The sequence below is a fragment of the Vespa velutina genome, chromosome 4 (assembly GCF_912470025.1).
Source record: "Vespa velutina chromosome 4, iVesVel2.1, whole genome shotgun sequence".
NCBI lineage: Eukaryota > Metazoa > Arthropoda > Insecta > Hymenoptera > Vespidae > Vespa > Vespa velutina.
The window spans coordinates 1037501-1062745 of record NC_062191.1 but is presented as its reverse complement, the minus strand read 5'-3'; the positions used below and the strand labels follow the sequence as shown (position 1 = coordinate 1062745).

Below are 25245 nucleotides of genomic sequence, written 5' to 3'. Positions count from 1 at the left end.
TTTTTATTGTTTATTTATTTCTTCAACATTTTCGAGAATATCCTCATGCCATTCAGTACCGTTTTATCGTTTACACTTTTCATTCGTTCGATCGTTTTCATCTCCTTTCATTTTTATTCAAATACGAATATAGAAATATTGACGTACGTCAATAAATGGCGAACAAAACTCTGATGTCTTTTCCTTTTTGAGATTTCTCGCTGATTTTCTCTCTCTCTCTCTCTCTCTCTCTCTCTCTCTCTGTGTGCTTGTGTGTGTGTTTTTTTTCTTTTTCCTTTTCTCTTTCTTTTTTCCCCCCAAACATTTTTCTCTTACACCGAGATTACAACGTAGTTGCGAAAGTGAATCGCGTCGCGGTGAGAGAGAAAAAAAAAAGATCGCGGAAAAAAATGGTAAGCGGGGAAGAGGGTGAGGGAGTGGAGGTGTGCGGGCGTGAGGAGGAGGAGGAGGAGGAGGAGGAGGAGGAGGGAGGGAGGGAGGGAGGTGTATCTCGCGTTCAGAAGATAAGACGAGTATGTCCATCAGTGGCAACGAGAACTAGTAAGCGACAGTATAGCGAGCAGGAGTACCGTCTATCTCCGCCATATTATCTCGGCCAGCTCTTGCGCAAATGGCGCGAACATCCGCAAGACGCTTTCCTAACTTATCGTCGTAGGAAGTGGCCTACCCATCCTCTTCTCCTTTACCGACCCGTGACTACCTCCTTCTACGACGCCTTTGCCCTCTTCTGTCATTCCCTACCATCCGTGCGCCCTTCCGCTTATCCGGTCTGGTGTTAAGTAAAAGACTCTCTATTTCTCTCTCTCTCTCTCTCTCTCTCTCTCTCTCTCTCGTTCTGTCTCTCTTACAAGAGTCCTTTTTTTTATTTCTTTCGTTTCATTTTTTTTCTTTTTTTTTTTTTTTTTTTTTTTTTTTTTTTTTTTTTTTGTAAAAGCATAGCTCGTAACACATGTTCGTTTCGGTTACTTTAATACCTCTCTCCTTTTTCAAGAAAGTAAAATATGTAAGTAGGTGAGTTACATTTTTAACTTTCCATTCGGGGCAAATATAATTTTCTCGAGGAGGGTGGAGGGGCGAATGGAATTTTGCTCCTCGTTATTTCTCTTTTCCTCAGTGTTAATAATTATCTTATATTATTTGTATTATTATTAATAATATTGATCATCGTCGTTAATCGTTATAGACACTAGTTCTAATTTCAATTTAGTTCGTCGAATTAAAAGAAGGTATCGAAGGTATGAACGAAGAATAGATAGATAGATAGATAGGTAGATACTATTACTTACGTTTCTTTGTTTATACTTATGTTTATTTTTACATACTTTATTACTAAACGTTTGATTATGTTTAAAAAAAAAGTATTGTCCGAATAAGCGATCGTTTATTACAATCACTATAACGGGAAGAGCTTTCGAGGAGCGGCTAGGAGTTAACTTAGCATCAAATTAGTATTCAACGTTTTTGAAAGTAGAGCAACTTTCGGAGAGTATGAATTACTCATTAGCCTTTCGTTTCGCTTGGTTATCCGTGCTTTGTAATGCATAATAAGGCTTTTTACGCGTGCAACTTTAACGATGTATATTTCACTTTCGTGCCTGGAATAGCACCGTTTTGAATCTCAATATCGAATACGATTCTTATATCGTTGTGTGTGTATGTGTGTTTGTGTGTATGCGAGAGAGAGAGAGAGAGAGAGAGACAGATTTCTCACTTTCTCTCTTTCTCTCTCTTACGGTTGTCGCTTTGAAGTGAAGAAGTCTGCCTGTAAAATACGCGCTATGTTCTTATTTGAATATAAAATTATATTGAAAAGTCTTCGCTTTTAAGAGAGAAACGTTTCAATAAACTTACGGTAGTAGTGGTAATAGTAGTAGTAATAGTAGTAGTAGTAGTAAGATGGGATCAACGAAATATCTTTTTGCGGTTTGTTACTACTCGTATAATTATGAAACTTTAAATGTAGGTATTCCGAAATTTCCTGAAATATATATTAAGAATCACATTTGGGGGTATAAAAATATGAAAGATGGATACGTTATACGAGATAACCATTAAAACGATTTATCTTTTTATTTTGTCTTCTCTTTTATTTCCTTTTATTCATTCATTCATTCATTCATTCATACATTCATTCATTTATTTTTTTATTTATTTATCTATCTATTTATGTATTTATTTACTTATTTTTAAACGTCGTAAACGTAATGTATTAATAACAAATGAAGCGATAACGAATAAGAAGAAAAACGATGTAGAATGTATCGTTTCACGTTTATACATAAACACGCATATATGTACATATACATATATATATATATATATATATATATATATATGTGTATGTATGTATATATTTATATATTCATATTATATACATTTTATCCAGGATTCCGAGATATTTTTATGCGTTCTGACGATGGATCCACACGGGGATGGATTTGCGCTCGTCACATCGATACACCTCGACTATTCGTAATACGAGAATATTCTATTGAATATCACCAAAAAATAAATTGCCAATTATTCTTTCTCGTAGCCGTATATATCTCATAGTCGTATTCGTAGTCGTAATCATTGTAGTCGTCGTAGCCGTCGTAAAAACGTAGACTGCGATATGAGAAAATTGATGTTCGTGATTTTTCTGTCGATATACAATTTCGAATTACTATATTCGAATTTGCTATCGATTCGAATCGATTCGTAACTACTACAACGGTTATGACAATTTCAGATATATAAGGACGATATAAATCGTTTCATTGGATCACAGTATGTAATTAATTCGATCGTTAACGATATATCTGCTTTGTGTCAAAGTTAAACAAAGTTTCGTTCAAACATTAAACCCGATGTAACGCAACGAACAAATACGACGTACTCTAGTTTTATTTATTTTGAAAATTTTGTTATATACCCCTTAACTAAGGATTATAAGGTACTATTTTCAAATTAAATCGATTTATCGATTTAATTGAAAAAACGAACGATCGTAAAAACAAAAAATCGTCGTCGTGTATTAACGTCATTATCGTATTATCCACCGATAGAGATTAGATTAAATAGAATCTTTATAGTTGCTACTTCTTTTTTTTTTTTTTTTTTTTTTTTCCTTCGATTGGAGATCATTGCATCTAGGATCTACGTATGCGAATATTCTCTCCTATGTATACGTTTGTATGTATTCGTGAAAGGGCTGAAAGGAGAAGGGCGAAGCTTACACGTATACTAACGTAGTCGAGTCTTTTGGAATTTTTCTCTCGGGCGGCGCCGTTGCAGAAATGAAGCCTGTTGAAGTTACCGAGGCTCTCTAAAGGCAGCCATTATATTACGTACTTTGAATTCCTTCTGTGCCTTTGCTGCGTTTCTCTTTCTCGAGACACCCCAACGGCTACATATCCACCGTCATTTTTCAGTCGCTACACACTTTCCCTCTTCTCTTCATTCTCTCTCTTTCTCTCTCCCTCCCTCTCTCTCTCTCTTCCCTTCTCTTTTCTTCCCCCCTTTTTTCCCTTTTTCTTTCTTTTTCTCTTCCCTCTTTATTCTTCCTTTCTTCCTTCTTTTATAAAAAATGTATCGTTATCGTTTTTCATTCGAATTCAATTACGTTTAAAGATATCTCGATAAATATTTTCCAAAGTAATAGTCATTCATTTCTTATCAAAAATCATTCACAATTGAATCACGATTGTCTCGAATATTACGGAATATCGCGAGCGTAATTTCCTTTATTCGTTTCGATGAAAAAAAAGAAGAAGAAAAGGTGAACAAAAGTGTAACAATCAAGGTGTAATAAACTCGAAACGTTATATGATTCGCGATGATTGTAGACCTTTCGGAAGTTTGTAAATCATTGAAATGAGAAACACTTTGATCTTCGTTCGCCTAAACGTGATACTCACAACCTTTCTATCAAGGGATACCCATGTGTATTCGTAGAATTCGTTTGGTGAAATACTACAAACTCCATCGTATTTCGTTACTTCGTTCGGAGATAGTGACGAAAAACGAATGGCTTTAAAAACAGAAAACAAGAAAAAAAAAAAAATAACGAAAAAGACTCAAAAAAAAGAAAAAAGGAACAAAAAAATCGAAAAATCTTTTTTCTTCTCGATCGCGAAATTCAGTCGCTTTTCGACGAAAAGGAAGAAAAAGAGAGAGAAAAAAAAGTAAAAAAACGTACGAACGACGTAAAAAAAAAATGATGTACGAAAAAAAAAGGACAGATCAACGTTTTTATTTAATGCAGTTACTGCACGGAGCTTGACACACGGTGGTAGAGTATGAACGAAAATAAGATTCGAAGCTATTAAATTCGAAGGCTGAACGAGAAATGAATAAAGAGAGAGCGAGAGCGAGAGCGAGAGAGAGAGAGAGAGAGAGAGAAAGGGATGAAGGCGGGAGGAAGGGAAGAAAGTGGATCCACCCCATTCAAGTTCCTTTCGACCGTGGCTAATCCAGGTTTCGAGTACGTTTATCAAGAAAGTACGACGAAACACAGTTTGCGTAATGGCAAAGACTTCCACCTTGTTAAAAGACGATGGGGAGGAAAAGAAGGAGAAGTAGAAGGGGAAGGAGAAGAAGAAGGAAGAGGTGGAGGAGAACGTCGAGACTTGGAACGGCATCCAAAGGAAGCCAGGAAATTGCTGAAGCGCGTCAAGATAAACAGAGTCTGGACGAGTTCTTTCAAATCGCTCTCCAATTTCTTTACGCTCCTTCGTTTCCATACGAAGTGTTATACTTTCCTACGAGCATCTTCCTGCCCGTCGTAGTCCTCTTTGTCGTCTTTGTCGTCGTCGTAGTCGTCGTAGTCGTGTCTGTCTCATAGAAATAGGTACCCCGTATATATGTATGTACGTACTAAACGTTTTATTTCTTTTCCTATACCGTATTTGCGGTATTAAAAGCAAGTCCTTTCGAGAGGATAACCTCCCTTATCATTTTTTTTTTTTTTTTTGGTTTCTAAACCAATTTCGAATTTTTTTTCTACGCATTAGGAAACTAATATACTTTACTTTCTAAGATTCTTTTTTAATTATTTTTGCGTTCTTTCTTTGCTCTTTTTCTTTCCTTTTTTTGTTTGCTCATCAATGGATATCAATGAACAAACGACAATTTCTCACTCATAATTTTTACGAATTGCGCGTTAAATGGTTTCGTTTACATATTTCGAACTATCGCAATTGCACCCTCGTATCAAATGTAAATCGCGACGTAAACCTTGTACGAATAATTTCAAGAAGTTGTCAATAAAATCATGTCGCATGTATTATTAATAATGCATATTTAAAATCTTCAACATTATTCACGAAATAATATGTTGTTATTGAACGATATAGGATGAAACAATTAATGCAAATTTTAATCAATAGAGTAATATCATCGTTATTCTCAATACGGCGCGGCCGAAACGCGCTTCAAATTTCTTAACGATGTTCAAACAAAATTCGCACAATCAATCAACGAATCTTAACGATTCGCAAAGCGTCCATCGAATTTGATCGAACGATTTGAAACGATAAAACGTAACGTCGTTTGACACGTACGAAGAAACAAAAGAAGAAGAAGAAGAAGAAAAAGAGGAGAAGAAGAAGAAAAATCAGGAACAAAAGGAAAAAAGAAAAAGAAGAAAGTGAAAGAACGGAGCAAAGAAAAAAAAAAAGAAAAAGAAAAGAAAGAAATAAAAAGAAATAAAGGGGAGGGGAATAAAATTGCCAGGCGGATGAGCAAAATAACGTTCTTCGGTTAGGTAGGGAAAGGAGAATACGACACGTAGAGAAGCACGAGAGAGAGAGAGAGAGAGAGAGTAAGAGAGGGTGGTTTCGGACAGGGATTTCCTCAGGGACACGTACTTCCGCTCGTCCATTCGCGCTCTCACTCGGATGCTGTTCAACCCTACCTGGATTCGAATATCCCTCGGCAATTTGCCGAGCTGGCTCTTCCGCTAAAAACTTCGACCGTTTCCTTGTTACGCGGAACGAGCAGTTTTACAAAATACGTGGCTATCATGCTCTTTGTGTGTCTCTCTCTCTCTGTATATATATATATATCTCTTTTTCTCTATAGACACGATTCAATGACGAGTATTGGATCATTATCGTTCATTTTGTTTCACCCTGGGAAACAAGCAACGTCGATCGAATTTAACTTCTCTCACTATAGACGCTAGGCGACATTAAAAGCGACGAGTCTTCTCGAGTTTCCGAATCGTTTCCTCTCTCTGATTCTCCCGCGAGCTTCACGATTTACCTACGAAAGTTCCTTTCTTTTTGTCTTTCTCTCTCCTCTTTTCTTTTCCTTTACGATCGAAAATAGTTGCTCCGTTGTGTTCTCTCCTATTACTCTTTTTTTTTTATTTTTCTTTTATTTTTCCCACCCTCCTTCAAAATGTCTTCCGGCTGAACGATAGGTTCAACGTCAGGTAACTATTCAATATCGAAAATCGTCCATTCGAATACTCGATTTCAATCGAATATTACCTTAGGGAATTTGTTCGGATTTCATTCGTAACGCCTTATTTTTTAATCGTTTCGTTAGGTAGATCGTTAGGGAGACAAGAAGAGAAAGAGAGATCAAATTATCACGATCAAATCTTACATCTTTTCGTCTATAAATTTTCAATATTTCTGATTAGAAAATATAAAATGTTCCTCGTTTATCTATTTACAGGTTGTTTCCTCTTTACAATTCTTAATACAATTGTTGAATGACAATACTTCCTAGATATATATATATATATATATTTTTTTTCTTATGTTCATTTGCTATTAATCAAATATTTACAAGTAATTATAAGCAAATTTGATATTAATATTGAAAAGAATACTGAGTGTTCCTCTATTATTTTTAATTAAAAAAGAAATAATATATATATATATACGTTCAACCCTTAGATGCTTTTGGATATTTTTGAACACACACACACACACACACATACACATGCATACATATATAATTATTCGATTATGTCTATATCCGACAAGAAATATCATTTTTCTTTATTCGATTAATCTTACTCTTATTATCTTCCTCGTCGATGAATTTTCTCCGAACAACTCCCTGTCCTTCTCTCTCTCTCTCTTTATCTTTCTCTTCTTTGAAATCGAGTGAAAACGTAATAAATCACCTCGACGACAAACAATGCCCGTCTATAAAGTCATCGGAGATAAAAGAAAGGGTGGGAGTTACGCGGTATACGTGCGTCGCGTTCGAAATAGGTGGTGCCGATCTCGTGCGCGTCCAAGCACACACCACACACCACACACACCGTACACACATACACACAAATATACTCAGAGGGAGAGAGAGAGAGAGAGAGAGAGAGAGAGAGAGAGAGAGAGAGAAAGGCACACACGAGTAAAATGATGCTGTCGCGCGTTTGCCCGAGCATTTTCTCCAAAATTGACGATGGGACGGCGTGCAATCGCTGCATCATGTCAACGATGATAGCGGCCTCTACTCTACCCTCGTCGAGGACAATTTGTTGAAAATGTCAGCGTGCCTTCGAAAAAATCGACAACGTCAAGAGTCCAAAGAGTGTATGAGAGGAAAATGCATTATGGATCTATGACCGTGGCTCGTAGATCGAACCTTGGGAAAACCGTTACAACGGGAATATCGATCGATCGATCGATCGATAGATCTCTTCTCTACGATAAAACTCATCTTTCTCTATCCGTTCTATGTATCTTCTATCTCTACAACTATGTAACAGTAGTTACGTACAAGTTAAATTAATTGGACACATTGACGTGTTATTTCGCTATGTTATATTCCACATACTAGTGTGTTTGCTATGTACTATCATTCCCTACCTATTTCTATCGTGTACTCTCCCCTCCACCATGCCCTTCCCTTCCCTCCCTCCCCCCTCCCCCTTCCCCTTCCTCCTCTCCCCCACCTCCATATGCACATGCTGTTGGAACGTAATCGGAATTGTCGTAATATCTGATTGTATCTGTAGCTCGCACGTTACATATTATTGTAAATATTAAATTATTTATTATTTTTATATTATGTATATTAGCAGGAGATTCGTCCAAATTATTATTCCGTTGTTTCAATCATTTTTTACAATATAATTTTACATTTCTAAACAGGTATATCCTTTTTCTTTTTATCAACGTAAATATTTTTATAATACCACGTTTAATTTCTTCTGCAAAATTTTAATATCCTTTTAATATCCTTAATACCAACTCGAAAAAGACAGAGAGAGAGAGAGAGAGAGAGAGAGAGAGGGAGGGAGAGGGAGAGGAAATCTTCCTGGTAATAAATCAAAATTTACCTACGGAACTATTTCGAAATATCTCTACTTTAAATTTCGTTGCGTTTCCATCGTTAATTAAATTTTCTCACCTTACGTTATAAAGCGTTAAAACTTAAATTTTCCGAACGAGTACGGTTCTGTGAAAATGAGGAATGAAAGTCCGTTCAGAAATTTCGTAATGTTTCTTTTTCGTTTGTAATATTTCACTTTATTATTTCATTTTTAAATTAATTAATACATTATTTGATGTTCTCTCCCTCTCTCTCTTTCTCTCTCTCTCTCTCTCTCTCGCTCTCGCTCTCGCTCAATATGGAAAAAGCATATAAGACAATTTATGTTTAATGATCAACTTTACTGTTGAAATTTTTCAAATTAGCTAATATCGATGTCAGTTTATTAATAGGAGAAAATATCGGTATGGTCGTAACGTCGCATTGATATTGATTCGAAATTTCCTTTCTCTCTCTCTCTCTCTCTCTCTCTCTCTCTCTTTCTCTCTCTTTATCGCTCTTTTACATATTATTCGACCATTTCTATATATATTTTTTGTTGAAATAATATTACGACGTAAAGATAGAAAGAGAGAAAGAGAAAGAAAGAGAGAGAGAGAGAGAGAGAGGGAGAGGAAGAGAGCACTGCGTATGAATCAACGTAGATAGAGTACGTGGGTATTCATTGAAACGATGACAATCCTCTCGAAGAAAAACTGAGCTCGTTTGCAGAACTGGTATCGAGTTTAAAGACTGTATCGATATAAAGTATTATATAAATACATAGATACGTAATGTAATATTAACGTATGTATGCGTGTATATTATTACATATGTATATCGTAATATGCATTTCACATGTACATATACGCATATATCGTTGTCGATAAACGATGTAAAGGAGTCGATAGAAATCAGAGAATTAATTAAAAATGGTTCTCTTCATAGAATACATACTACATTTGAAATATATACGAAAGGAATGAACAATTTTTTTTTTCTTCCTTTTTTATTTTTTTTTTTCTCTACGATCGTCCGTTATAAAAAGTGAACGAGTATGAATGAAAGAAAGATAGAGAGAGAGAGAGAGAGAGAGAGAGAATTATCCTCCATATCTTGTCGAGTTTTTTAAAGTCATTAACTTTGACTTTGTCGTCGGTTTATTTTATCTATCAAACGGAAAAAGAGAGAGGAAGGAGAGAGAGTAAGAGAGTGAGAGAGAGAGAGAGAGAGAGAGAGAGAGAAATAAAGTAGATTAAAATATGCTTCAATAGAACTCGAACGTTTTTCCACGAAATTACTTAATAAATTAATAAACGATCGATCGATTTTCATTTTCATATTCATTTTCATTTCTCATCTTTATCCTCATTTTCATTTTCATTTTCGCATTTTACAGTTTTTTTCTACTTCCTTTTCTTTGCTTCGATACTTTTTACGGGCATCCATTCGATTATTTAAAAAATCTTTGAAATAAGAAAAAAGAGTAGAGAGGGTCAATGTGTATCGATAGTCCTCGTAGCTAAGTGAGAGAGAGGGAGAGAGAGAGAGAGAGAGAGAGACCTTGGGATTTAGCATTTAAATGGTGGCAATTTGCAGCAGGTGATAAAGGTGATAAAGGTGACACGGTGGTTGCGAGCCTTGTACCAGCTAGGGCTCCTTCTCCCCCTCCCCATCCTCCGTCTCTGCCTTCTCCCTTTCCAACACACCCTTCCTCCGTTCTACATCCCGCACACTACTCTTCTACTTTAACACACCTCCACAGGATCCGTATTACCTTACTACCGAGGATGGTGCTTCCGTTTCGAAACGGGACGAGACCATCGCCTTCGTTGCAACATCACCAACAGCATCACCAACACCATTACCAAGTTCATCACCAACACCGTCATCAGCATCACCAACACCATCATTGGCAGGCAACACCCTACTTTTCATCCCTCCTTTCTACTGTCTGCCGAGGTGCTAAGCCTCTAAATAGCTGGCTTCGTTCTCTCGATTCTCTTCTTTCTCCCTTACTTCTTCTACGGATGGATTTGATCTCAGTCCTGATCTCGTTCGCGGACTGAGAGAAATAATTTAACGAACGCGTTTAACGTAGGTGTGTATTCGATTAAAAAAAAAAAAAAAAAAAAAAAAAAAAAAAAAAAGAAAAAAAAACAAAAAAGAAAAAAAGGAAAATAAACACCAAAAAAAAGAAAAAAAAGAAAAATTAAAGATTAAAGGAAAATTTCCAAAAGTTCTTCATAATCATCGTTGAAAACTATTTTATTTGTCAAATTTGATATAACCTTTAAAACGTCTTCATCGGACGTCTTTTGTTGGGAACACAAACAAATTTTTGTTTCCTTTTTTTCTTTTTTCTTTTTCTTTTTCTTTTCTTTTTTCCTTCCTCGAAAGACGAATTGTTGATAGTTCACGTTGGAAGTTACTTTTTATTCGTTGCGCAATATGGGAAGCATAATAAAAAAAAGAGGAGAAAAGAAAAAACCCATAAAAAATAGAAAAGGAAGGAGAAGAAGAAGAAGGAGGAAGAGAAGGAGGAGAAAAGAAAGAGAGCAAAAAAAGAAAAAAAGGAAGGGAAGGAAAGAGACAGAAAAGACAGAGAAAAGGGAGAAAAAAAAAGAGAAGAGACATACAAAGAATCATTGTCCATGTTCGAGTGCCGCACAGAGCCATCGTTTTAACCACGGATGGGTCTTCGGATCTGGGAGAGTGAAAACGAAAAAGAGAGAGAGAGAGAGAGAGAGAGAGAGAAAGAGAGAGAGAAAGAAAAAGAAAGAGATAGAAAACGCGTGGTAGGTATTCAGGGCAAAGTGGAATCATATAGCACGGCCCGTTTGTATCGGAAAACAATTGGAATATTTGCACCTGCAGGCTGACGCGTGCGAATAGTTGTTACCCTCTCTCTCTCTCTCTCTCTCTCTCTCTTTCTTTCTCTCTCTCTATATATATCTATCTCTCTCTATATATCTCTCTCTATATCTCTCTATCTCTCTATCTTCGATTATCACACTCCGTACCATTCCGTAACGACGTGCAAACCTAACATCCCCAGGCTTACTTGGGCTAATTAGGGGTCAAGCCTAATGACCCTGAGCAATGCTAGCAGCCATAATCTTCGCCTTAACTGATAATCGACCAGCAACATTCCGACAAGCCACGCTAGCACGGAGTTTACGAGTGACGGACGAGTGTCTTCCTCTCCTTTGTCGAGAGAAAGGGAGAGAGAGAGAAGGAGAATCATGTCTAAGGAGGAGACGATTTGCAAACACAGCTGCGCAACCGCAGCTGCCTCTTCTTCTCCACCTCCTCCTTTGTCTAAAGCAGCTCACGCGACGACGTGAGGTCTTATATCGATCTCTTGTTTTACCGATCTATTTGATCTTTCATCGATCCCCTTTGAACAATAATAATCCGAGATTAACTATTTGATCTTTTCTGTTCTTTCTTTTCTTTCTGTTTTTTTTCTCTTCTTGTTCTTTTAGTTTTGTCAATGCTTAAATCGACCGTGAAGGGTCTTAGAATTACTGTAATTAATTTTTTTTTTAACAATATTGTATATTTATATGTATAGATATTATTAAAAAATTTTGCAAGTATTTATTTAGCAAAAGAATCGATTTATTTATTAATTTTTTAACTCGATGTCCGATATTTCTTTTTTTTCTTTTTTATTTATCACGTTTAAAGTACGTTAAATAAATGTTTTCCTTTGTACTTGATAAAATAATGATTTAAGACGATAATAGTTATCATGGACTTTATACATTGTAATCTTCAATAATCCAATAATACGTTGACAATCTTTAATTAATGAATGGCCTGTATGTCGGAGATATCGTATGTTCGTTCTATTCCCTTTCATGATATCATCGGGTATATTGTACATATGTAAATCTGTATACGCATTGGTCATTAAATTGGTAGTCCATGAGAAAGTTACGAAGGTCTCGAATAGCGATAGGTCTCGTTCGCGAACTTTCTCAACCATTTGCGAATAGCATCGACTACGAATCTAATTATAAAATTTGAATTGAGCTTGGACTTGGACTAGTATGGTTCGTCCCATTCGACTTTGACAACTTTTGCCATGAATTAAATTTGGCTTTATCTCGTCGAGTGACGTTTCAATGATTGACGTTTGAATAAATTGTTGTTTTACTTCGAAAAGGAAAAAGAAAAAGAAAAAGAAAAAGAATATACATTTAACTTCCATTTCAATTCTTTCTGTCATTTCCCTTTTTTTTTTTTTTTTTTTTTGTTTTCCCGTTATATTTTCGTAAATAAAAAAAAAAGAAAGAAAAAAAGAAAAAATATCTCAACAATATCGATTTATTAATGATTTCTTCTCGAATATCACGTGACGGACGATGATCTCCAAATCCCACCCCCCCCCCCCTCCACTTTCTCTCGCTCTGTGCTCTCGTTAAGACATAGGAGACCCCTACACGGGAATATAAAAAAAAAAAAAAAAAACAAAACAAATATTATATTACATTTTACAATAAATTTTATATTATGATATCCGGACATCAGATATGTCATTTTTATTTATTACATTAGCGACGATAATAATATTTTGTCGACTTATTTCTCACTTGGTCGTTCATTTGATACGAACGATAAAATAAGAACGATAAAATGTTGTTACAATGTACCGTAATTGATTTTGCTTTAACGAGATCCCCGAAGAATTTCTAACGTCTCGTAGCTTCCTTTCAAGGTTAAATTCGCGTCTAATATTTACTATATATATATATATATATCATTAAAATGAAAAAAAAAGTATCATTGTCTGAAACAGTTCTAAAGAAGAAGAAAAAGAAGAAAAAAAAAAATAAAAATAAATAAATAAATAAAAAAAAAAAAAAAAAGGAAAAAGAATGTATGTATCAAAGGATATTAAGAGTTATTCGTTGCATTTACAAAAATCAAATGTCCTATGTGCCTTCACTAAGGATGATTTTTTTGTATACTTTTACGATAAAATTGGTAGGGTTGATACTACATTATCGCTGACACTGATAAAACCAACATAAAATATCAACGTAAATAGAATTTCGATTGGCTATTCATCCGTAGCAAGGGAATGCGTTAATTCTTCGTATTTTTTTGCTTGTTCTTGTACCTTTTTTTTCTTTCTCTTTTTTTTTTCTTTTTCGCTTATTTTGCTTGTTCCTCCTCTTCCCCCCTTTTTCCTTTCTTTCCTTCTTCCCTTTCCATGGGAATCCATTCGAAGATGACGGAAACGTGCACGGGGACGTGACTAAATTTTATCCTAGGTAGATCCGTTGGAACGTCGATGGTTCGAAGTTCGCGTGTACACGTCACTTTCCGGTGTGCAAAACGGGAACGGAATACGAAACGTCAAGCGGCGTTATGAAAGTGCAGTTTCTCTCTCTCTCTCTCTCTTTTTTCTCTTTCTCTCTCTCTCTCTCTCATTCTCTTTGCTTTTCTCCTGTTCACGTTTTCGCACGGGGAGCTATTCCCGTAGGACACGAACTTTATGGAAACATTCCTTCACCCTCAACTCCTCCCTTATCTCTCTCTCTCTCTCTCTTTCTCTCTCTCTCTCTCTCTCTCTCTCTCTCTCTCTCTCTCTCTCTCTCTGTCTTTCTCCTTTTGGCATGTTGGTTCCTCAAGTACGAAATGTTTTTCAAAACGGAATAACCCGTTAGTGTTTCCACGTGAGAAATATATACTCCGGAGGATCTAATCCGTTAATCCTCTCTTTCTTTACTCTCTTTCTCTCTCTCTCTCTCTCTCTTTCTCTCTCTTTCTCTTTTATATATATGTATATTTTTCATGATTTATTAAAAATGATTTTATTAAAAAAAAAAAAAAAAAGTATTGTATTAAATTTGGTAAACGTCAAACAGGACGTCCATCGACAAATCTCTAATTCGATTATTGTATTATTGCATTATTATTAATAATATAATATTGCAATTATAATGAGATTGAAACATCATCGATCATTATCATTCTTCATTATCTGTTATCAATCTCTCTCTCTTTCTCTCTCTCTCTCATCTTCTTTATTTTGTTAATAATAAATATTATTATTATTATTATTATTATAGTTATTGTCATTAATTTTTATTATTATTATCATTATTATTGTAACAATAATAATTCTGTATCGCGTTAATAATTATCGAATTGGCCATTTTTAATAATCCATTTTATCTTTCTCTTTCCTTTTTATTTATTTCTTTTTTCTTTTTTCTTTTTTTTCTGTCGAAAACTCATTCCTATAACGATATATCTAACAAATCTAACACTAATCTATGCATTATCGCGAGGATAAATATTGTATAAGGAAATGAATAATAACAAAATTAATAACAATTTTAGAAAGTTTTTAGGATTCATTAAAAATCCATTAAAAGTCGATCTAAAACGATCGTAAGAATATTCAGTTTTGTATGAGCTGAATAGCTGTCGTCGAGAGGTAGAAGGAAGGAAGGCTTGGGGGGTGGAGTAGAAGAACCCACAACCCTTCTTTCTCCTACCCCTCTGCCGTTCAACCCTACTATCTCCATCTCACTTTGCCACCTTCCCAACCTTCTTCATCGTCGGGCCCCCCAAATGAAAGGGCTAAAGGGGGAGGAAGTTAACGCCAGCTACGTTTTCAACGTAATCCATGGTACGACGTCTTCGTTGGTAGAGGGAATCAAGAGAGCTACCTGACAAGAGCCGAACAGTCGCTGACGTTTCTCCGACGGTGCAAGACGCAAGCATTCGACTCGATTTAACCTCGCTTTTCACCTCGTTGTTAGCTGTTCGCACCTTATACCTACTTCTACATAACTATATACATACATGTAAATATATATATATATATATACTCATATACATATATATATATATATATGTGAGTATGTAAGTACATATAGATATTTGTACTTACTAGGATATATACATACATGTATACATATATATATATATATATAAATATATTATGTGTGTATGTATGTATATGTATATGGATATGTAATACATATTATGTAGATAGTTGTTTACATATACCTACTACCCATTAACGTCAATATGCATCTGCTCCTTTCGACGTTTCACTCGACCATGATCGTTTCCAATGCGTTTACCTTCACTGATATACGAACTCGAAGAGAGAGAGAGAGACAGAGAGAGAGAGAGAGAGAGAGAGAGATAGGCGGCAGGTTTCTCAGAAACCACCATGGAAACGTTTATTTCGCTGCCATGGAAACGCCTTAGGCGAATTCAAAGGCATTACTATGGGGTATGGTATAGTAGTATCTAAGACTGCCGGTAGCTCTTGCCTTTGAACGTACGATATCGAGGTACTTCGACATACAACTACATATAGATATAAACATATACATATGTATATTATATACATGTACATATATATATATATATATATATATATATATATATGTATATATATGTATATATATGTATATATGTTCATGTATCCTGATAGCTTGATCCTGTCTTAGACGTTGGTGAATAATATTTAATTGAAACGTTACGAAAACACTTGAATATACAATGCAATATTTTTAGAACAAATTCGATTTCAATCATTAATAATCTCTCAACGTATATTGTTTAATTGAAACGTTAAACGTTATTAAATTAATATGTCTGTTTTAAAAGAAAATTCAATTATGCATTGATCTTTTAATGATCAATACATTCGTAAGATTAAAATGTTACGGTAACTCAAGAATCTGGGCTTTTTCTTTCTTTTTCTTTCTTCCTTCTTTTCTTTTTTCTTTCTTTCTATTTTATTAAGTTATCAAACTTTCCTGTAATAATCTATTGGCAAAAGTATACAATTATATACAATTTAATAGATATAGATATAGATAAGATTTATAGATTTAATAGATATAGATAGATTCAATTATTTTTCTATCGTCATAGATTAGTATCTATTCCAGCGAAGAATTATTTAGAAAGAAAATGTTATTCCTATATTACGATATTACGTTTCTTATCGTAAAAATGAAGTTTCATGCTTATGGTGAATGGCAGTACCATCTTTTTATCTCTCTCTCTCTCTCTCTCTCTCATTTTTGTTCTCTTTCCTTTTTTTACGAAAACCCGAAGAACCTGACGAAGAGTTCTCGGATTTTTACGGATCCGATAGGCGACGGTTAAAGCTCTTTCTCGCGGAATACCAATTACCCATTATGCGAATGTGTGCCGTTGGAACTTTCACACTGGGGAAGTTGAAATACTTTTTGTCATTCCTAAAGGAAATTCTCGTTCGTGGGGCGTTCCGCCACGTCGTCGTGTTGATTCAATCGCGAGTTAGCTTCTCGTTTTCTCTTTTGCTCTTTTTATTTTTTCTTTTCTTTTCTTTTCTTTTCTTTTCTTTTTTTTTTCTTTTCTTTCTTTGCCCTTTTTTTTTTCCTTCTTTCTTTTTTTACTCTCTTTCCCCCCTTTCTCCGTTCTTCTTCTACTGCATCTCTTTCCACTATTATTATTCTATCTTGTTTAAACTTAATGGATAGACGTTCGTTAGAATTAACACGTTCGACAAGATAGACGATACGTTTTTTTATTAGCTTATCCATTTAAACGATTATAATATTGTATAATTAGTTTCATCGATCGGTGAATTTCTTTCTTCTTTTTTCTTTCTTTTTCTCTTTTCTTTTCTTTTTTCTTTCTTTCTTTCTTTCTTTCTTCCTCTCTTTCTTTCAACTTTACTTGCTCTTGTTTCTTTAAAATAAATCTTTTCATCTTCATTTTTCTTTTATTTTTTTCTTCTTCTTTTATTACTTAATCATAAAAATAAAAGCGCTTAATCATTCGTCGCCTTTGATTCATTCTTCGACATGATCTTAACACCTTACTGGCGCATCCTTTTTAAATAATTATATTAAGTAATTGTAATAAATAATTATATTAACAAAAAAAAAAAAAAAGAAAAAAGAAAAAAAAGGACTTTCTTTAACTCGTTAAAGAAACTTTTGTCTTTTCCTTTTTTTCTCTTTTTTTTTTTTTTTTTTTTTTTTTTTTTTTTTTCAGAAAATATGAATTTAACGATCGATTATTATTCGCGAATAAATAATGAAATTGAGGAAAATTAAAAAAGAGAAAGGAGAAAAAGGGTAGAAAAGAAAGAAGGAGAAAAAGAATTATTATACGAAACTAGTCGACTACGATTAGGTTCGTTAATCGTAAATGCAAATATCTCTAGTGATTGATACTCCAAAGCCGTTAAGAGAAAAGCCAACGGAGAAGAGTAAGCATAGCAAACTATGCTATCACTAACACCAACAAAGTCAACTTAAAGTAATGCTCCTCTCATACTCTCTCTCTCTCTCTCTCTCACTTACTCTCCTTTTTCCTCTCTCTCTCTCTCTCTCGTTGCCTCGTTTCGGTTGTGGTTTCTCTTTCAGTCTGTCACTTTAAAATCTGCACTTCATTATCCCGTACGTCTTAGCTTCATTCGAAAGAGAGAGAGAGAGAGAGAGAGAGAGAGAGAGAGAGAGAGAGAGAGACTATTTCATATCTCGCTCACGTGAAAAGGACGCGTCTCTTCGGTTAATCTTTCTGCATACTTACACCGAAACATACATATGCATATACATATACCAGGTCGTTCGCATAAAATTTTACATGCTGTTCCAATCTTATAATCGTCGTACCATATCGACACTCGAACGTCGTTTCTTTCCTTTTTATTTTTATTTTTATTTATTATTATTATTATTATTACTATTATTATTATTGTTATTATTATTGAGCAGCATGATTTTTTATAATATAAAGAAAAAACAGAGAAGAAAAAGGAAAAGAACGTCGATCACGCGTTTCGATTTAATTTCAAGCTTCTCTTATTTTTCCTTTTTTCTTTTCTTTTTATTTTTTTCTTCTTCTTCTTGTTTATCCGTACAAATCCAAAAACATTTTATCTCGGATATAAATTGAAAATAAAAATTTTCTCTTCGTCCTTCGCAAAGAGAGAAAATCTCTGTTATCGTTTCTCTTTACGTCGTCTCATTTCTTTTCTTTTTTTTTTTTTTTCATTTATTTAATACATAAACGAACGAATGAAGGAAAAAAAAGAAAAGAAAAAAGATTAAAAAAAAAAAAAAAAAAAAAAAAAGAAATAGAAAATTACGAGAACGACATCTTGCAATAATTTGTATGAAAATAAGTTGTTAACGTTTTACATGAACCACCCCTTTTTATACGTAACTACAAACGAGAGTAGAGAGTCACACTTTCTTCTTAATGTAAATTTAAATATAAATTTGCGTCCTAACGAACTTTGTGTTTCCGCGAGAAACAGGAGAAATATATTCGCGGCTCTCCTCCGAGCCCTACTAGCGATAATTCGAGTCTTGGAAAAGACGTATCCGAGACAACAAAAGTCTAAGAGGTTCTTAATCTCGTTCTCGAAGAAACCCTTTATCGTCTTGATGGAAATAGAAAGAGAGAGAGAGAGAGAGAGAGAGTGGGAGAGCAGCAAGCGTCTCGACGAATCGAAAAATCTGCATTACAAATACGAAATACGAAAATATTTTTCAAACGAAACAAAGGGACTTGCTATAAACAAATTAATTTTCAATTATTATTTGAATCAATATGATTTATACATCATTAAGCTAATGTATTATTAAAAAACATTTTTGTTCTTTAAAATAATATAATGTTAAAAGTGTAAAGATAATAAATATAAAATTTGTTATAATAAAATTAATTTTAATGATTATTTTAAATTTATATCCATATCAATGATAATAAATTTATTTATACAAATTTTAGAAAAATAATGTCGACGTTTTCGAAAAATCTATATATAAATATATATATATATATGTATGTATGTATGTATCTATGTATGTATCTATGTATGTATGTATACAACACGTAGATACATATTGAAGATCAAAAAGGATTAATATAAAATAGGTATAATATAGGAATTTAATTTGAACATATTCGAGATGAAGTTGGATATAGGTAAAACGTATATACATACATATGTAACACGGAAACGTTTGACTGGAAGCTAATCGTGTCACGACACTAAGCCGTCGAAGCATCGTATTTATATATTCAGGACACGCGTTTATAACGTAAACTGGCATAGTAGGTACGTGTATTATACTGTTCGAATGTACCATTTAACGCGTTAACGAGCTCTCGCAATTATAAATCTCTATCGTGCGATATTACTATACACTTGGTACTCGGTTGAGTTTGCTTGTAAATAAAGGATCAGTATCTAAGAGGAGTATACTTGATGTTAAAAGTGTTGGTCATTAGTTTATATTATTTATATATATATATATATATATATATATATATATATATATATATATGTATATGTATATGTATGAAGATGTCTATTTATACCGGAAACGGTCATATTAAGCTTATGCAGAGCTTATACGATCATCTAAAGTAGTAGACCGAACACGACGTTATGAAACTTCAGTCTATTCAACCGTACTAGGTTTTATCGCGTTCTCGTATCGTTAAAAGTGACGTATTAAAGCGATATCTTCTTGGTATTATCCGAAATATACCCTTCTTCCCTCTCACTCCTTAAACTCTACCTTTCTATCTCTCTCTTTCTCTCTCTTTCTCTTTCTCTGTCTCTCCATATTTCTATCTCTCGTTGATCGAAATTGTTTTCGAAATTATGTGTGCTTTTCAAATAATTATATCCATTCTATTATTTTCGATTCGACAAATTTATACGAATAATTTTGATTTCAATTCTAATTGAATATTCATATACATATATATTTATATATAGATATTTCGAAAACGTCGACATTATTTTTCTAAAATTTGTATAAATAAATTTATTATCATTGATATAGATATAAGTTTAAAATAGTCATTAAAATTAATTTTATTATAACAAATTTTATATCTATTATTTTATACACTTTTAACTTTATATTATTTCAAAGAACAAAAATATTCCATTCTATATCGAAAAATTTGAATGTCCATCTATACCTAACATGGCGATATATTATTTTTTTTTTGTTTTTTAATTTATTAATTAATATAAATATAAATAAAAATAATCCATTGAAATAAGATTTTATTGAAAAATTTTTATACCTATTTACTCTTTTAACTGTTCGTGAGAAAAAAATTTTCTATTTGATATGTAAAAATTCAAAATGAACTATGCGAAAAATCGTTTCTATGCGTTTGAGATCATTTTATAGGTTATCTTTTTTTGCGCTTCGGTTTTTTTTCTTTTTCCTCTCTCTCTCTCTCTCTCTCTTCTTCTTTTCTTTTTTTTTCTTTTTTTCTTTTTTTTTCTCTTTTTTTTTTTTTTTATGAAATCTCCAACGACAGTCTATGGTACGGAGTGAAACCGCGCGTGGTTCAATTTCACGGCTGATGGCACGGCCGCTCGCGCCTGTAAAATTTTCGTCGGCCATATCGACGAGAGAGGAAAATTTCTCTCCAAAGATTCGATATAACCTTCGGAAAATTTTCTAACGAATATCTTCTTAATGGTTCTAGCGCGCTCGTGCATATATTCGATTCGCGAATATGTCATACGCATTGTCAATTATTTTTATTTGTTTATTTTCCTTTTTCTTTTGTTTTTCTTTTTTCCTTTTTTCAATTACAAGTAAACAAAATTTCTATACATTTTTGTCATTGAAGAAGAATGAAAAAAAAGAAAAAAAAAAAGAAAAAAACAAAACATCTTTCGTAAAAAGTCACGAGAATAGAAAATCTCCAAATCTTAGAACTAATTCTCAGATCCTCTTAAATCTTTTGCTTCTATTCTTTTTTTTTTCATTCCTTTTAAAATTTGCATTCTCGCGTAATAAAAAAACAAGCACACGATAATATTTTCTTTCGTAGGTATTTGTCGATAGAAAGAAAGAAAGATAGAGAAAAAAAGAAAAGAAAAGAAAAAAGAAGAAAAGAAAGAAAAGCTCGGAAAGAGGCGAGGTAGTTTTAAACGATTCGAAGAAAGAAGAAAAAAAAAGAAAAGAGAAAAAAAATATATATATATATATATAAAAAGAAATAATTCGATTATGAGCAAGTGCTTGTCGTAACATATATTTCTGGGATGAACTGTACATCACCGTGGGATTGCGGTTGAAAATCGTAATCGAGACAATTTCCAACGGCGCCGTTTTGTATTTCGTCGAAATCGAGTATTACTGACTGACTGACTGACTGACTGACTGACTGACTGACTGACTGACTGACTAGTTGACTGACTGACTGACTGACTGACTGACTGACTAAACGAAAAACGAACGAATGAACTAACGAATGAATCGAACGAAAGTACGAACGAACGAGCAAATCCTAAAGGGTGTAGTACTGTTAGTAATACTACTGTTAGTGAATAGAGTAAAGGACAGGGGGTAGATAGACGCATTGAAAAGGTTCACAATTTACAACGAGCAAACCTTTCAAACTGATTGACAAGTTCTCTCTATCGAATTGTACACTCGTACGAGGATGAATCAGAAAAATCGACGGAATCGTAATGAACGAGCCGACCGCTCGTTTTATTCTTCTTTATCCCCTCCCCTATTCCCTCCCTCCTATCCCTACACCCCTTGGTTACGACTCACTCCGATTGATAGCCGGAGAAAGAAAAAGAAAATAGAAAAGAAAGAGAGAGAGAGGGAGAGGGAGAGAGAGAGGAAGAAGAAAATCGGATGAATTGTCGAATAGTTGAATAATTCGCGATAACTCAAAAACGTTTTCATCGAATTTCACGCTAGATTTTTTTCTCTTTTCTTTTTTCTTCTTTTACATTTTCTATTTATCTATCTTTCTTTACTATTTTGAGAAAACCTTTCTCATTTTAGTTTCGATCGTATCTTTCTCTTTCTCTCTCTCTCTCTCTCTCTCTTTCTCTCCCTTTTTTTTAACTTTCTATGCTTATTAATTTTCTAAGTCTTCCTTTCTCTCTCTCTCTCTCTCTTTCTCTTTTATTCGACGACTAAGGAGGCAGTTTTTCGAGTAAGTGTAAGAAAAAAAAAAAAAGAATATATAACTATAGATACCCTAGTGAGAAAGCATCGAATTTAGACTCCGTTCGTAATACGACGGTATCGAATAAATAAAAAAGTAATGGCGTTCCTTCGCCTGAATTTTCCATAACGCCGTGCCAGCTTTCCTAGATATCTTATGTACTCTCTCTCTCTCTCTCTCTCTCTCTCTCTTTTGGTTTCATTCTTTCTCTTTCTATGTGCTTGCTTTCGTTCGAAGAAGAAACGATTACGTGAGCTCGTGCTTTAACGGACGATCATTGAAGTTATCGGAGAATCTTTCTTTTTACTTTATCTTTTCTCTTTCTCTCTCTCTCTCTCTCTCTCTCTCTCTCTCTCTCTTTCTTTCTCTTTAAAATATTCGAAAGTAATCCAAATTTTTCTCGTCTTCGTCTATATCTTCGTCTCTCTCTCTCTCTCTCTCTCTCTCACTCTCTCTCTCTCTTTCTCTCTCTAATAAAGTTCGTAAAAATCTGTGAAAAGTATTCGATTGATCGTATGTTTATTTATTTATTTATTCTTTTTTTTTTTTTGATATAATTTCTTTTCCTTTTCTTTTTGGTTTTTCTTTCTTCACAGATTTATGTGGTATTTATACACAGCAATCAGTTTATTTTCGTATTTAATATTTGTTTAATTTATTAAATTAATACTAATTTTAATAGATAATAATTTCTACTATATATATATATATATATATATAATAATGATCAACGATACGATGATTAACGATGAAAGATAATTATTTTCAAGGATCAGATTGAGGGCGGAGGAAGGGTGTGTAAGTAAGTGACGAAGGCGTTTTATCGCGAATACATATATTTTAGATAGAAAATTAGATGTTAGATCCGTTAGTTCGAAATTTCCCTTCTTTTATATTTTTCTTTTTCTTTTCTTTTTGAGATATAAACGATCTGTCTGGCAGTCGAAGACAATGGACGAGACGAACGATGCCGATATAGACTCTGTCAGAAAGATTGGTGAAAGGGGGAAGGGGAGGACTTTCGATGATTAATGAGAGAAGTCCGATTGATTTTATAAACGTAACACGCCAGTGATTTGAGGAAAAGCACGGATATCGTTCGCCGGTAACCATCGTTCGATTTTATATCGACGTGAAACTAATACCGTCCATGAAAATATATATTTTGTACAGAGAAACAGCCGAAGGATGAGATAGATATGGAATCGATCGATCTTATCGAAAAGAGAGAGAGAGAGAGAGAGAGAGAGAGAGAGAGAGAGAGAGAGAGAATAAACTATTCGTATGCAACGTGAAAGATTAAATTAAACAAATATTAGAATTTAAAAGTGAAATGATAAAGAATAATTTCTATCACCTTTTCTCTCTCTCTCTCTTTCTCTCTCTCTCTCTCTCTCTCTTAAGAATAAAACGAAATTCTATTTGACGATAACTTTTGTTTGTATAGATATGTGATATATGTATATATATGTAGTTGTTCATTTTAAGATTAACGTGTAATTTCACATACTCATAAAAATATCAAGTGAAATTGTAGGGTAAAAAAAAAAAAGAAAAATAGAAAAAAAAAGCAAAGAAAGAAGAAATGAAAAAGCATTCTCCCTATGAGACTACCATAAAAATTGCAATTTTGCGTGAGATTTTTTTTTTTGTTCATCGTCATTCACTAATCAATGAATATGAAATCTTTCTTTTACTAACAAACAAAAGATATAAAATCCTCGTATATTCGACAAAATATTCTATACTATTTCCTACCAATGCCAACACCATCACCATCACCAACTCCCGGGCCCCCCCTCCCAAGCCCCGGCCACGGTCTCTTTGAAAGAGAGACAAAAAAAAGGACAAAAAGGATAAAACGAGAAGGAAAAAAAGATAAAAGAGACAAAAGCAAAAAAAGGAAAAGGAACAAAAAAAAAAGGAGAAATCTAGGAAATGAAGAAAAATTTCGAAACGCTCCGGCGTTATATTACATTTCTCTCTCTCATATTTACCCACACTTTTACCCCTATGAAAAACGTAGTTCTCGATGATGAAGCATACACACGGAGTATTTGAATACACGAATAGGCACACGAGTGGAATTACTTCAAATCCCTTTCGCGTACCCTTATAGAAGAGCGTGAGTTACATACATATTTTATATATATATATATATATATATATATATATATATATATATATATATATATATATATATATATTAAAACGCCGACAGGAACGAAACTCGTAATTGAAAATCAAATTCGTAATACGTTACTCCCTATGTAGATATATATATATATATATATATTTTTTTTTTGTTTTCTTTCTTTCTCTTTTTCAATTTTTGTTTCCATTTTTTCCCCTGCCCCCAGCCCCGTTTCCCTCTGTAAATCAAAAGAGCTCACGTATCCGTTCGAAAAATTTCACGAGTGCTATTGCACGGCACGATCATCGCGCGCCCACTTGTTCGACATAATCTTTTTTATTCCTGAAAATCGCTTCGTCAGGGGGATAAAACTCTCTTGGTAAAATCATCGAATTGAAGATACATCAAAATTCTTCATATTTCGTTCAAGTGTATATATATATATATATATAGGGTATCTTGTAAATCGTGGATAAAGCTTATCCATTGACAGATTTATTTTAATGATGTTCAATATTTTTCAATTTTTTTTTCCAATAATTCAGAGAATACAAGATACAACATATAAAAGTATTATATACATACATATATATATATATACACATATGTATATTCCATGTATCAAATTGATTCTTTCGATAAAAATCAAATCGCCGGATATAATAAACGTTCTATCATCAATAGTAATCACGAAACATCCATTAGGTTTACGTCTTACATGTTTTACATTCGATAAATAAAAAAAAATTACGAGAGAAATAGAAATATTTAAGGTGTATATAAATATACCGTTTACATATATCGTTCATACTTTCAATCTTAACTTACGAGACTCTCGATAAATATCTACTATACTATAC

The 25245-nt window shown here is 33.6% G+C and overlaps 1 protein-coding gene and 1 long non-coding RNA gene across 6 annotated transcripts in view; both read left to right on the top strand.

Annotated features, from left to right (window-relative positions):
* Positions 1 to 12457, top strand: part of LOC124948719 — a 30097-nt gene extending 17640 nt beyond the window's left edge. Inside the window, exon 2 of the long non-coding RNA XR_007100810.1 lies at positions 10022 to 12457. This is a non-coding gene — a long non-coding RNA (uncharacterized LOC124948719). The remainder of the gene's footprint in view (positions 1 to 10021) is intronic.
* The window catches only part of LOC124948717 (carbonic anhydrase-related protein 10-like), a 190722-nt gene that overhangs the window by 22622 nt on the left and 142855 nt on the right, over positions 1 to 25245 (top strand). The gene's annotated exons all lie outside the window — the stretch shown is intronic.